General features: G+C 35.2%; 2 protein-coding genes across 16 annotated transcripts in view; both read right to left on the minus strand.

Annotated features, from left to right (window-relative positions):
• Window positions 1–15,915, minus strand: part of LOC143912753 (uncharacterized) — a 602,600-nt gene that overhangs the window by 146,532 nt on the left and 440,153 nt on the right. The window lies entirely within an intron of this gene.
• Window positions 1–15,915, minus strand: part of LOC143912755 (rho guanine nucleotide exchange factor 10) — a 502,593-nt gene that overhangs the window by 46,525 nt on the left and 440,153 nt on the right. The window contains exon 2 of one of the 13 annotated variants that reach the window (XM_077432123.1): window positions 6,039–6,573. The exons of the other annotated variants lie outside the window; for them this stretch is intronic. The gene's annotated coding sequence lies outside the window, so the exon portion shown is untranslated. The remainder of the gene's footprint in view (window positions 1–6,038; window positions 6,574–15,915) is intronic. 13 annotated transcript variants of the gene reach the window in all.

The raw sequence follows: 15,915 nt of genomic DNA on the forward strand, positions 1-15,915 counted from the left end.
TTTGTTGCGATAAAGCTAACAACTGAGAGGTTTACGGGTTCAAGTCCTGATTTGACTTATTCGGTATTGACTAATACTGTATTCTAGATTAATGGTAATTAAAATGAACATGATGTATTGTGAACATAACATACTTATATATGTATGTATAACAAAAAAGCAATATATAAATTTTGATTTCTAATACAGATTCAATCTATGTATACTTATTTGCTTCCTATAGATCTAAAACTCAAGTGACAGAAATTTAGTAAAATGCGTCTACGTCAGATGAAAACAGTTTACTTATATTTAAGTCAACAATATTTTTAAAAGCTTTTATTTAGTTTGTTGAACATAAGTTGTTCGATTTGTGTCAGGACAATATACATACGTATATAAATAAAAAGCTTGTAAAAAGCAGATGATGACAGTAGGCGAGTGCCGTTACGTTAAAGTGTCAAAAGAAATGTATGTACGTGAACGGGGAAAACGTGTATATTTGTACAATTGTGACACAACTCGAATATTATAACAAAACTCGAGTGGGTGCCGTGCCCAAGACTCAACAGTCAATATTTACACGCAAAAACGAAATATTGATCAATGAAAAATTTGCATACGTCATTCTCAAGAACGTCAATCGACGAGAGTGCATAATGGATACATGTAGGTACGATCCACAATATCTGACCGGGGTTTTAATGGACGATCGTACGTCATAGTGGCGTACTACAACGCAAGAGGATTGAAACACTCGACGGGAATAAAACGGGATCAAAATAATAAACCCCGCTCGCACATCACAATATTTACGCTACGGGAGTTTATTACAGCCGAGTACGCGAAAAAAATGCGATTATGCGAAATTTTTAATGCTCGTACGTGCGTGAGTATTCGTGGCCAACCGCATCATGCAGAAAGCGAACGAAGCGACCGGCTCCCCATTGGTCGACGGGATTTAAGCTAAGTCCTGATTGGTTGACTTATTTTTAATTCGAATTTGGATTAATTAATTAATTAATTCGATTCAATTGTTAGCCAAAATGGCCTAGCGTCAAATTAATACGCCCGCCAGCGAGATTCTATTATACAATTCATCAAATTAAATCTAATTACTGTGGCTTATGCCCACATTCAAATTATAACTTGCTACAGTATGTATATTAAAATACCAAGTTTAATTCAGGACACCATTTAATATTGCAGATTGCAATCTGTACACCCTTGTCAAATCATCTACAGCCAATCACCATCCACTGCTGGATGAAGGCCTCTCCAATACACTTCCACTCATCTCTGTTTTGCGCAACTCTAACCCATCTCACCCCACACTTTGCGGTCTTCCTTTTAGCCTTTTGCATTCTCTCCGGTACCATTCTAGCACTTCTTTTGTCCACCATTCTTCTAGCCATGTGGCCCGTCCATTGCCATTTCAATCTCTTCACTCTATCCACTATATCCACAAACCTTGTCATACTTCTGACCCACGTATTCCATTTCCTGTATTTCCTTGTTATGCCAAGCATACAACGTCCCATACTTCTTTGAGTGTATTGGACGTTGTGTAGCAACTTGGCGTTTTAATGTCCAAGTTTCACATTCATACGTCATCACGGGCAAAAGACATTGATCGAAGATCTTTTTCTTTTCTACTTCTAGTGGAAATAAACAAAATCATGGCGCCCTATTTTAAAGTAGAAATTTAAACATTAAACAAAAATTCACATAATACTAAAATCAATATGTGTACGAATAAATTTATATTACATATAAAAAGTTGATTCATTGATTAATCAATAACATGTAATGTAATAATTGATACGTAATAATTAATGTACGTGACAATATGCCAAACTAGTGCAGCGACAAAAATGTCATTGAATCACTATGTTAACACGGAGGCCATAGCAAGAAAAAAACCAACCTTCTCATCGATTCACAATGTCGATATTCCTATTACAAAATAAAAATGAATAGAATACCACCAATACATTCATTACGAATAAGGAGTATACATAAAAGAAAAACAATGCATATTTTCACGTTGAACATCATTGCAAACATTGCCATCAATCATTACGCCATTACTTAAACTAATTACATATAAGAAAATCGAAATTTTCCCCCATTGGATGTGTTCACGTACCTACAAACATACATACTTACGTGTCATATTTAGAAATCGCACATTATTCGGCAATTACACAAATATATACACTTAGCGTTTTCACTTCGTACGTACGATTGACAGGTTCATTTAAACGTGTCAAAAAATTCGACAATCTCGCACGACAATCGCGTCCAAATTGGAATTAAACATGTCATTAGATCGGTCGGAACATTGTCATTACGAACGATTAAATCAATTATATCGTTATATTATAATATGCGAAGGCAGCGTGGCAAACGATGAATTGGAAGTTGCACAACAGTCGAAAGTGAAGCAATCACTCGGTATCGGAGTACATATTGACCGGCCCACAAAAATCGCACATTACATAAATTTAGCGAGACTTTTTCGCGCGCATCTCTCCGTGATGCAATAAATTGTTCAGCTGTCATTAAAGAAAGTACGCCGGTTTAAATTGGTGTAATAATTGGCAAGGCCTCTTAATATAAGCAATGATGGAACATATGTACATACATAGATATATACATTTGAACTATTTCCCACGAAGTTTCTGTGTTCAAATGTCGAAAATGTGATAGAGTTAACCCTTTGGGGCACTTCACTCTGTCAAAAGAGTACATACTATCAACAGACACTACAATTCTTCATACTAAATGTCAGTCGCTGTGGCGTTCGCCCCCGACAGTCTGAAGTGGCCCTTAGGATGTTTTAATACGGCGACATCAAAGCGACACGATTAACACCTTGAGCACTTGACACATATACGCCCCAGATTGTAATTAAAACGACGTGTTATCTATCAAAATTAAACCGGTAAATTTAAGTATTCGAATACACCCACGCGCGTTATCTCCCAGGAATATTGAAACTCTTCATACGGACGTGTCGACACCGAATAAGGTTAGTATATGTAATTGAATTCTTCAGATTCAATCAATTTTACATACATAGCGTATAGACAGGGAGGTTTACGTGTATAAAATTTTATATCGAGTCCAAATTGAATCATACTTATTTGCGAGTTATGAAATTAGATCCCCGAGCTGAAGATTACCGAGACGATTTCAGACGTCAATTTACGATAGATTAACGGTTGAAATTGTATCATCAAACTGGGTAAACGATTAATTTGTGACGCCGCAAATTGGGTCGGCATTTAAATCGCCAATTAATACTCGAGGGATGTTGTTGCTTCGCAATAAATCCATTCACACTAGTCAAAAGGTTGAAACTAATGTAAATTATGCACTGGAGTGGAGTCTAGAGCCAACAAACAGGTAAGAATAATACAACTAGAGAGATTGCTTTCTTGATCAGTAAGTATGATTATATAAAAAAAATATTCCGACAAATGTAATACGTACGTTCAAATTGAAATGGAAATACACTTAACTAATGGATGTAAATAATTACGTTAGAAAACATAATAATGGAACACTTTCAATAATGATTTAACATGACGTAGAAGTCAGTACTTTCAGTTGGACGGTAAATTTCTTTGTATTATTTATAGCGGATATGGTTCAATAAAAACTACATAAAACATTTCAATACCATTTCTTCCAACTGAATTTATGTGAGGCAAACTTAAATGCAAAAAAAAAACATACAACCCAATCCAAAGAAAGCATCATGGTACATACAAATATACACACACACTAACAGGATTAGTATTTTCCCTAGAACTACATATGTCAAGATTTGTATTAAAAATTGGACTAGCATTCAAGAATTTTATATTTGAATATGAGACAGCATCTCTCATTGAAAATTTAATTAAGCAATTTGAAGCCATCACGTTACGATCTATTTCAGTATTCTAAGAAACAACCTTTATTATGAATATTCTAAACATATATGTAAACTTATGTTAATTACATCATTAAAAACTGTTATTATTTTCTAAATATTATTAAACGTGTATTTTATTGTCCAAAATTTATAAAACATATATTAGAGACCATTTGGAACCCTTATTTTAAAAAAGACGTTGTATATTTAGAAAGGGTCCTAAGAAGAATTACAAAAATGCTTTCCAAACTTAAATCACTTTCATATGATATGAGATTGGAAAGAATGAATCTTTACACTTTGGAGTATGAAGTAACACTCATCTGAGAGGTCATAATCTCAGACTCCAAAAAGATATTTACTACAGAATAATTAGTTTCTTTTCAAATAGATTGGTTTAAGATCGGAATAGTTTATCCAATGAAATAGTAACTTCTAGTAACTTAAAATTTTTTTTAATAAACTTGATGATTTCCTTAAAATAAAAGAGTTTTTGTAGTTCTTTCCTTTTTAAGTTAAGTTTGTCTTTTGTATTATATATTCTCTTGTTTATTTTATTTTCGTCTATTTTCTTTTGTAAATATTATATTTTCTTTGTTTTTTCCTTTTTTTTTTTATATTTATTTGATATTTGAATTTGATGCCGCCTTTCCCAAGTATTCTTAAATAAATAAATAAATATATGTATGTACGAATGTTATGGATACACTCATAATGTAAAATTCGATTCCCAAGTAAGAGACGACCTATGCAGAATAAGGTCAAAAGGAAAGTTAATAAGATTTGTGTAGTGGTGAAATATTGTCGTTGTTGGCAAGTGTTAAGTTCACCTACATTCCTCGAAACCATATTTGGACTAACGACGTTGTATCTATCGTGCGAAAGACAATAGTTGGCGATACCTGGTCGAAATGCGCCAATGGCAGTATTACCATAAGAGAGAAGACGACATCACACGGGGGAAAAATTGAAAACTCCGTGGGAAAATGACACAGACGTAACAACCACCTGCGCGTGATTAAGCCAAGAAGCATTTCCATGTAAACAAAGAGCGACGACACGTTGATATTTTTCCCTGCGGATTATGCATACATACATATATGTACGTACATACATATGCAGTGTGACATAAGTCGGTAAGAATGAGACAAAAGCCGAAGAGGATGTCGTCTTTGCGTAATGTTGAGTTCTTGTTGACGGAAGTCGAATCATTGTGCAACGATCGGGAATAATACGATTCACTGTCAAGGTGAACCGTTTATCGGCCTTTTGGAAAAGGCACGCAGTGGCCTCAAAACAATTAGCATACACTTTTGGAGCAGACCGTGTGCAATTTGTACAGAGGCTGTACAATGATAAATCGATACGTCGACATTGGACCTGGCCGGTAATTGACTCATTTTATATTGGAAACGGCGAAGCCTTCGCGGCGAATCACTAATTGAATCGCACAGGGGAGATGGTCTCGAAATTCAATCGTCACTTTTATATGTATTTTCAATAATTCAATCATTCATATACATGTACATATGTACATAAATACGTGTAATATGATTTATTCATTTTTATTATAAGAATATTAAGATTCTTATATGAATTAGCGCTGTAAAAGTAGGTTGAGAAGCCCCAGTGTAAAATATAGTGAACAAAATAAAGTCCTCAGTTACTGTGTGAGTAAGTTCAAGAGGTTAAATGTCACACACGATACGGGTAGATAAGATTAGGATTGTGCTTAAGATGCAAAAGTTATTCACGACACAAAAGGGTGTAGACATTTTGTCAAGTCAATGATATTAAAAATTCTATACAGACGGAGAATGCAAAAAAAAACGGCCGATCGCATGAAAGTCACAATAAAAAAGAGAAATGAAAAGAGAAAAACGGTCAATCACGCACTTATAGGGAAATGAAAAAATCCGAATAGGTTCATACCCACTGCTCTCGTATGGACAAACGAGTCTGCGCAAAGATCGACGCACAGAGAAATTGTCGACAAATACACAGTGATAATAATCGAGAAATACATAATAATTTCCACTCAATAAATATGTACATGTGTACATACAGTATACGCAGAGATACGCATTCGAACATATAATCCACATAGAATGCAAATATTTGCACGATTACGTACGTGTCGCAATTTCTGGGAACTATCTTTGGTGACAGCGGTTCAAACTTGGCTCACGCGAAACCCACACACGCTAAATTTCGGTGACGCATTACTGAAAAGCGCGGTTCCTGAAGAATTCTAGACCTAGAGCAACGACGGGATGTGTTGCCAAGTTGTCGTGTATCCACGTGTCAAAATACGGCCAACATATACATTAGACTGGATTGTTTGTTGACCGCGTGTCAATTAACCGTTGTTATCCCTTATTCCGTGGGCGAGAAATTTCGAAAACATTTTATAAGGTCCGAGCGATCTTGTTAGATTTAAATTTATCGTCGTCGTACTTTGCATACATACATACATATGTACATAGCTTGGCAATAAAATTGTACACACCGTACATTCCTGATTGATAAAGGAAGTGTTTGAATGGGTGAATATTGAGAGATTTACATCGAGACAGAATAAAATGATGTTACATGTCAAATTTGTGATACTAAAGCAAAGAAAATTTTTCTTATGATTTGAGGTTCTGGGTTTGTGTTTTGATAGAAATCTTATCAGAATAAATAGCAATCTCAAATTTTCAAGTGTTATATTTCAAAGTTTTGGATGATGCATGGCATGCAAAGCATGGCTTTTCTAAGCAATTGACAATAGTGAACCATTTTTTGTGGATAAGTTTAAATTTGACGTCTTTTGCTCAAATTTGTTGATTTTATCTCTCATACTCACTTATGGATCGTAAACACATATGCTTCTTTTTTCAATAAAACTGTATTTAAAGGCCGTCAACACAATAAATCTTTACAAACTTATACAAAAAAAGTATTATTTAAAATACTTAGTTTCAAATTTCAATTCGTATATTATGTATCATACCAACATTTCTTTACTCGATAAATGAATAATAAAAAAAACTTTTCTATGGCTAAGGCTAGACTTTTCAGAAAGGCTTAGGAGTTATGTTTAATTTACGTGACCTTTTATTTTTATAGTTTATTTTGCGAAAAAAACGCGAACTTTCCCAGAGTTTTCGGAAAATTCGGGTGAGTTAATATGCCAGAAACTTCCATACGTAATTTTTTTTTTACATGTTCTACATTCCTACAAATTCTACATTCCTACTTCAGTACAAATAAATACAACACACCATGTATTCTGGAGACAACGTTGCTAATACATTTCACTTTCGGTTTAGGAGAGTATGCTAAAAAAATACGTATTTATTATGCCGCCTATATTTAAAAACATATTCCCCTGTAAATGTATCTTGTCTATTACATGATTACAACTATTATTATGAGGCGAATAAACTAGAACCGCAAAATAAAGAACGAAAGAAAGAAAAGCGCGAATAAACTAGAACCGATGTTATTTAAAGGTATTGACGAATCTGTAAAGAAAAACCGACAATATATCCGGAAAAAAAATTACTTGGCAACATTTCCGTTCATAATATTAACATACAAATATAGGGAATGTTTTCGTTTATTTTCATCGAAATGACAAACAAAACAATTAAGCCGACAGACGGGATCGTTAATACGTGTCATGCACAACAAATTTGGAAAATTTCACTTAGAAATTACCGTTTTCATTTTTTTTCTCCACCATTTCAACCAATTTAAATGCAGAAAAAAAATGGAAAAAACCCAATAAACTAAAAATAAAACGATTTGACAAAATTTGGGGACAATGCCTTCTCGTTAAACGTTAATCCAGGATCTAATGAACTCAGTACTAAAATTAGCGATTTGAAAAATATACATGCGTTTTAAAACATGGAATCGTACGGTTCGCAGACGAAACGTAACGAATATCCATCTATCTATTATAGGTATTTAAAATAGACACAAACCGAAAATAAACTAAGACAATTTGGCTCGGTTTGTTTAACGGCCGTCATCAATCATTCGAGATTACTTTTAATTAGTACAACCAGTCCATCAAGAGATTAAAAGACTCCCACAGAACGGTGCCCTTTTGAATCGATCGATGCACACGTTCAAATTAATTCACAAATTACTCTTCAGGATACGCCCAATCATACAAACAAGACGAGCTTTAATTAAATCTAAATATTGCAAATGAACTAGACGAGCGAACAATGGCTTACCTTTAGCGCCCATTTTACTTTTTCTTTTTTGGGATCACACGATTTCAACGGATACACATATCGAAAATTACACACACACACACACACAACACTGACCGACTTACTTACGATTTCTTTCACGAGTAAAATATTATTTTTCAGGTGGAACGATACATTTTTCACGTCACAAACGCGACCGACGTGCGCGCCTATGAAGTCGTGACAATGAATAAGATGGCGATCTGTCACAACGAACCGGTGCTTTTCAAGGTGGAAAAACGTCCGAGAAAATACTGTACAACAAAACTAGAGAGGGAAAAACCTGTCAAGGTCGTTATGTTGTTAACAAAACACATACAAGGAAAGTCGTCCGTCTTGACGCAACGGAAAATGGTTTTTCATACACGACGCCGCACACGTTTAAACAATTCGTAGTTTCACTTAACGAATTTAAAGATCCAATTAGTACAACCCAACACTGTAATAAAGGTCCCTGGACGTACCTACATACATGCACGTCAATTACAGTTGATTCCATTAAAAAAATAATAATAACAACATACAGCAATGACCGTACGATTAATTCAATAATGTATGCGCGAGCTCTCGCTACAGATAAACAGCGTAGTTCAAACATTCCAAAGAAAAATATCACAATTAAACTTTGAACATCACCAAAGGGCTTAGCAGTTGAGGTTATTGATAGCAGTCCTTATCGAACAAACGGTCTAAATCAATTAAAGCACACGCACAAGCGGATCCATTACGGCACTTGAATAATCGTCAGACGCTCCTATTAACATTCCCAGAATACTTACCTATATATGTACATACACACCCAGTCGAATGAAAAGTGAATTTTCTCATGAACACTATGACAATAGTAATCGAGCGAAAAATACGAAATAGAAAGTAGAATTTCTCCAGTTGGCCATATCGTCGGATTTTTTCAGAGATCTTCAGAAAATACGTGCGATAGCCGCGATGAAATATAAGTACAGATAAGGACAAGACGGAAAGCGGCGCAAGAAGGTGAGTTAGTGGGTGGGGTTTTACATACATATTAATCAGTTAAATTAATTGGTAAGCAAGTAGCAAGCTGCCGGCTATCGTACTAGTCGAATGACGTTTAACGCGAGAGAGCTCTAGTCACATCGCACTGTACACATTAATTATTTAACATCCGTATTAAAAGCATAGATCCTCCACCTTCAAGAGTCGACATAAATATAAACAAAGAATAATTTATCGAACCTTGTGTGAATTTACAATGTAATCTCTACATATAAATTATTTATCGGGTTGGGTGAGTAGCCTGATCTTGATGGAAATTTTGGCTAAACTTGTAAGTATAATATAAACACATTAGAGCGAAGGAAATACAGCTTGTTTTGAATAACCACAACACGACCTAAGGTTAAAAACGCATTGGAAGAAATTTAATGTGTAAATCTTAAAGATTAATGTCACATATTAGACTGATTACATTCAGCAACAAAAAAATACCAAATCCCAATTGTCAACCTACTGAATTCGAATATGATCATGATTTTTGTCAGTTCAGATATGAGCGTTTAAAAATCTAGTATTGCTGTGCTCTAGTATTGAGTATTGGAATCAATAGTCAGATTTTTTTATTGATGTGATTTTCTATTGCTTTGGAATACTTATAATGAATTTTTAAAGTCAAAAATTTTGCATTGATGCTAGCCACCGAGAGTTTCCCAGGTTCAAGCCCTGGGTTTACCTCGATTGAAAATATTCAATATCTATTCAGAGTATTTTTGTAGTGCTGCTGGTCAGATTTGAATATTTGTGACTCCAAGTTGATCGTTTCCCATCAGTGTGCCAATGTATATGATTTCATTGTTGAAACGGTTCTTCATCAAATTGGCAAAAACCATTCCACCCACTATGTTACCATTATTTTAAACTTTATGATCTATAAATGTATACATATATGTATAAGTTTAATACCATAGACATCGCTCAGGGACAACCCGTTAATGGCATCACGGGAAAATATAAAAATTGGGTCCATCTTTCGTTAAATATATTTTTCCGTGCTATTGTGCGATTATTTGGCCAGTTTTGCGTATAACCGCGATAATAAGGATTGGTTTCTATCTCGATTTTTTAATTTGTATTTCGACGTACTAGCTCGAGCGGCGAATAGTCGAAATCAAAGATTTTATTGACCCATTAAACGCATTGGAAATACTCTTGGACAATGAGAACGTGTTAAATTTGGGACGCAATGCGCGTCTGGTGTATACATACAAACGCGAAATAAATAGGTTACGCGACATATAACTTTCCACTTGATACATATTTTCTTTTGGCACAGTTGGCACGCAGGATCGACAACAACGAAAAGCGCCTATTTTCAGCTGAAAGAATCAAGACTTCGCATGATTCAAAAAACGATGATGATTCGAAAGAAAACCAAAGCAGGCCAAATACGGAAAGTTGGAGCATCATCGCGAGCCGCGGCGAGAGTGAACCTATCGCGTATTCAGTACTCCGGGTTAAACGCGCGTATTATTATCGCATTTAAACGACACGTGCAAGCTGTTATTACGCTATTATTCATGATTATTATCTGTTTAACGGCCGTGTAAAATCGACTTCAAATGACAACACGAAAGTCACTAAAATAAACGTTGTGCAAGATCAAAGGTGTAAATGGCAATTCGCGAGGTGCGACGGAGATGCCTATTCAAAGAGACGTGTGATGAGGTGGAAATGTTGGACTAAGGAAACTCGGGTTGGTGCCCATCCAATGTTAGTAGGTAGCTGAAGTGGAAAAATTCGACGACAAAAGCCTACAATAGACCTGACACAATACGTTTCTACTTGGAAAACTTTTCGTCTGTGAAAATTCTCCGCTTGTGAAAATTGATTTAAAACGCGTGCCTTCGAGGCAGAATCTGTGTGTGTTTTTGTGTGTGTGTGTGTGTGTGGAAGTTGACAATTTCCACTGCGCTGTCTTCACCTGGGTGGTAATGAGATACGATCTCCACTTATGCACATTACTCAGGACAGGAACTGAGATAAGTAGTACATAACTAGCATACATACATCAACATCGGCAATTTCCAACCAGTTCGGTTTCAATGTTACGATTTTACCAAAATCTATCATCGATACACATATTAGGGTTTTGAACGTTTGTACGTTACAGCGACTATGCGGAATATCAATTAACAATGATGCAAATGCGTGCGCCAGGCCACTAGTGTTCTACATAACATTGTAACGTGGGAACACGGGAGAGTATCCGCTGTCTAAGTACGTTCGGGGGTGGACAATAGAGACCCTCGGATTAGGCCGAACGGTACTCAGAATCCGGGCGAGTGCGTGAGACTCACTTAGGGCTGGGCCGCACCGTGCGACTTGCGAGCGACTTGGTTGAGGGCGACCAGACCAATGCATGCAGGTAGATGGGACATGCCACACCCGTCAAATTGTTTGTCGCACACATTTCCATACATTTTTTCGTGTCGCACAACTAGTCGGCCGACAAAGTTGTACGGTGCGGCCCGACCCTTAAACCTGTATGTGCCTAGACAATAGATACATAAATGGATCCGGGAAGCTGTGGTGAGCAACTTATCCTTTATAAGCAGGTATGTAAGCTATATCAATTTATTTTGGAACGAGCGCTAGTTACGTATGGACCTCCTGAATCGTTGAATAAATGCTGTGAAGCAACTTTGGCCTTTCATTTGGATCCTGAATCTACCCCTACGCAAGAATATAATGACTTATTATTATTTTATCTATTTATTTAACATATTTCGGGGAGGCGGGAAAGCCGATGTACCTAAGGGAATTCTCATATATTTCAGGAGTATGATAGCGTGACCGCTAAGATGAATGTTGTCATAAAGAGGTTGAACAAAGAACAATTGTAATGATTATTTAAAATTTTAAAGACTGATTCACCTCTCATTATAATAAAATGATTTAAATTCGGAAGGTATTTTAGTAATTATCCTTTGTACACCCTTTCAATCCATATAATATTTAATGAGGATTCCATATAATAAAAGCGTATTCTAATATACGCCTGATACTTAAAGATTTATAAATTAATTAATATGTGTTTGTAATTTGATTCACAATGTATTCGGATGCGCAAAAACTGTAACATACAGTGAATGGTTTTTATGAATCAAATTGGTAATCGTATAAATGTGTTCGGTATTATATCAAATTTTCAATGCATTTATATGGAGCATAGTTTATATGGCGTATTTTAAATGAAAATACACACATTCAATATTAATGGTTGGACTCGAATATTAAAAAATGATATACATATTTTGATAAAATTAATGAAAAACTATTTTTCAATAAAAAATTTAAATCTCAGCTAAATTTATTTTAGTAGAAATCTTTATACCGTACTAACAGTCTTTGAACATAAGTATGTACTAAATTGGTTTAACTGAAATTCACAGAATCATAAATATTCTTAGAACGTGTGGGGTCACTTTGAAATTGAACAACAGTATATAGCTATAAATCTATGAGTTTTCTCTAGCCGTTATCAAACACAGACTCTTTTCATTTTCTTCTGAGAAGACCCTCTATTCTACTCAATACACGCACATCAATGGACAAAAAGGCGAACGAGTTTAGGTAGACTGACAGTCAATTGGCGAACAAAGGACTCGACGGCGTTTTCCTCTGTGAAACTGAGAGGACCTTGATTTTGTGATTTATGGCGGGCGCGAATCGTTTGCGAGACATCCGTAAAAGGACCAAAAGACGAAGGATTATTTCTAACTGCATAATCGAATGTCGACAGCGACGATTCGCGGTTAGATGAATTGTCTTCCGAGACAATGGGGTGGGGTGACGAAGTCGTAAATTGTCATGTGCAATTTATTCGCACACAACAACAAACGAGATGAAAGATTTCCACACAATCGACCTCAACGTTTATACTCATTTTATTACAATTCTCAAATTACATTACTAACATGTTACAAAATGAATTTAAAATCCTACACATAAATTGATTTAAAATTGAATATCCAGCAAAAAGATAATTTGGGCATAGAGCCTGTTTTATACAAAAATAAGGGCGAAAACACACTGAGTGGTATGGCACGTCATGTCCTTTGGTTCACCGCTGTGACCCTTTCACAGTGGGGTTTCCCCAAACCGAATTCGGGTGAAGTTGCACGTGCAGAATGCATATATTTAGGAGCTCGCACGTGTGTGCATATCCATATGCAACCGAGATCAAACAAGTTTCTCCTACATTTCTCCAAATATGGGATTCACCGGTATCGATCACTGTCAAGCAAAGATAAATAAAAGGATAAAATATCACCTGAAACACTCCAGGGGGTGATTTTTGTGACTGTGTACCATGTATATGAGCTAGTTTTTTTGGCATGATTTTTAAAAGTATCTAAAAAAAACACGTACGATGTACCAAGTTTTCGCCCTAAAGGTTATCACGCCAGTAAAAACTAATTGCTTAAAAAACTTGGTTGAAATGTATACCTGTATTAGAATTTAGTAATTAATTGGAACTTACTTTACTTAACGAAGGTTAATACGTATCTGCTTAGCAGTAATTTATATTAAAACTACAATTAAAGAACAAACTATGTATGAATATGATGGATAAAATTTTTGATAGTAATCTTAATTGAATCAGACGAACTCAGCTGAGAATTCAAATTTCCGAATTCTAATTGTTGTGTCTAAATACGAATACGCTTCATATAAAAATCAAGAGAATTTACATTGTTTCAAAAATAAATCCAATTTGCATACATACAAATAATAAAACACAAAAATAGAATCGAATCAAAACAAAGACATACGTTTGCATACATGAATTAAATTTGTCTTTGTCTGTGCAGTTGCGAAAACAATACTAGGCGATCGAGATTTTTGACGCGAATAATTATTATATATGTAAAAAAACTCAATTTTAAAAAAATCCTAAAGCCTCACATTCGGCAACAATGCGAATCCGTACAAAATCGACACATTTCACCATTATATGCGTGAAACATCCACGGGACAACAGAAACGACCTGCGAATATATGTACATATGTATGTACATATAAATACATTATAATACGAAATGAGAATATTTTATAAGCGCTCAAATAAAACTCAAATTTAAATAAGCAAGTGTGTATGTGCGTACATTAAAAAAACATTTCAGATTGGAATGTAATACACATCAAAAGGATATTCTTATTTGCGCAAGCCTTACTTTTGATATTCCGTATGACGATTCTATAGGTACATACATACATATTACATGTACAAACGGCCATGCTGCGAAAATTCGCAAAATTACATTACTGAGTATTTTCTTCGTATTTTTCATTGATTGCATCATGACTAGACATACGCTCATTTCGTGGCGGAAATGAGTGCCTTTAAAAAGTGATGATTTTTATATCAATTGCATGTGATTGATGCAATTACAGGAAGCACGTACGTACGTGATAATCCAACGTAATAAAGAAATTATACAGAAAATACAGTACTAGCAGAAGGTATTGAACCTGTTCTTTATTGCGGTCCTATTTTGTAAGCGATACACGTGCGAATTGAACGTCACGAAAGGGTTAACCAAAGGTTAAGGGGAAAAGTCGTACAGTTCTACGAAACATTGACTCAAACTACGCGTTCATACATATATGTCTGTATGTATTATACATCACTTATGTATATATTGAAATTATAAAATGTACCTAAAAAGGATTTAAGTTAAATTACACATTACAAATGAATCAGTTTAATTAAACCAAGTATACAATCAAATGATTTTTATTTTGTCGGAAAAAGTCTAATTAATGGAGCAGATCCACAGTTGAATTTGGCACAATCTTTTCTCTATAGAAAATCAAAGTACTCTACATACAATTGTGGACGTCAAAAAAAAAACGAGATTAATTACTAAAATATGTTCTCAAGAACACATTGTATGCCACAGAAAGCACACATTTTACATTTCGCTCGCTTTTTGCGCACTTTCATCAAAAATTCGCCAGTAATAATACACTTTCGCCAGACACTACCAATTTAACCACCACTACTACCACATTACCCAATTAACGAATTGACGCCAACCATTGTTATTTTTCATCATTGGGTACCAACATTTCAAAAGCCGGATACTGTATGAATTTAAGAGTAAATTATCCCCCTCCGTGTCGCTTAATTGCGGACATATCAATGACGATCGATACGCAAATTATGGGAATTATTACAACGACTTACATACATTTTAACGCGTTAACTTTTTTACGCCGCATATTTAACGAGATTGTGCAATGCGGCAGATCTTTAATTAAATAAATAATCGGTAATTCGCACGATGTATGTATAATGTAAGCCTATTGAACGCCTCGTGTGAGAAATTGATCTCACACTGACTTAACAAGAGAGAAAAAAGTGAAAGTTGCGCGTAACACACCACTTACGGGTTAAAAGGTTGTTGCTTTTAATTGTTTTTCTTTCAATTAAATCGACTGATTCGATACATTTTCGCCTGTACTTTATATAAGAATGATACCTACGAAAAATATGTACATGCGTACGTCTGTAATAGTATTATATAGATTGTGAAGCAGAAGAGTTTTTGAAACGTTTGCGGTTTTGAATTTGGAAATATGTATTGTGAAAAGTTTTTTGACTGTTTCGTGTGTTAACTGTTCGGTAGCTAGCTCGTCACAGTCGAACAGTAAACTGTCCTGACGAATGCTGGTCGGTGTCACTGAACGAAAAACAAACAGCTGCATCCGCCTGTAATT

This window comes from Arctopsyche grandis, chromosome 6 (assembly GCF_051622035.1).
Source record: "Arctopsyche grandis isolate Sample6627 chromosome 6, ASM5162203v2, whole genome shotgun sequence".
Taxonomy (NCBI): domain Eukaryota; kingdom Metazoa; phylum Arthropoda; class Insecta; order Trichoptera; family Hydropsychidae; genus Arctopsyche; species Arctopsyche grandis.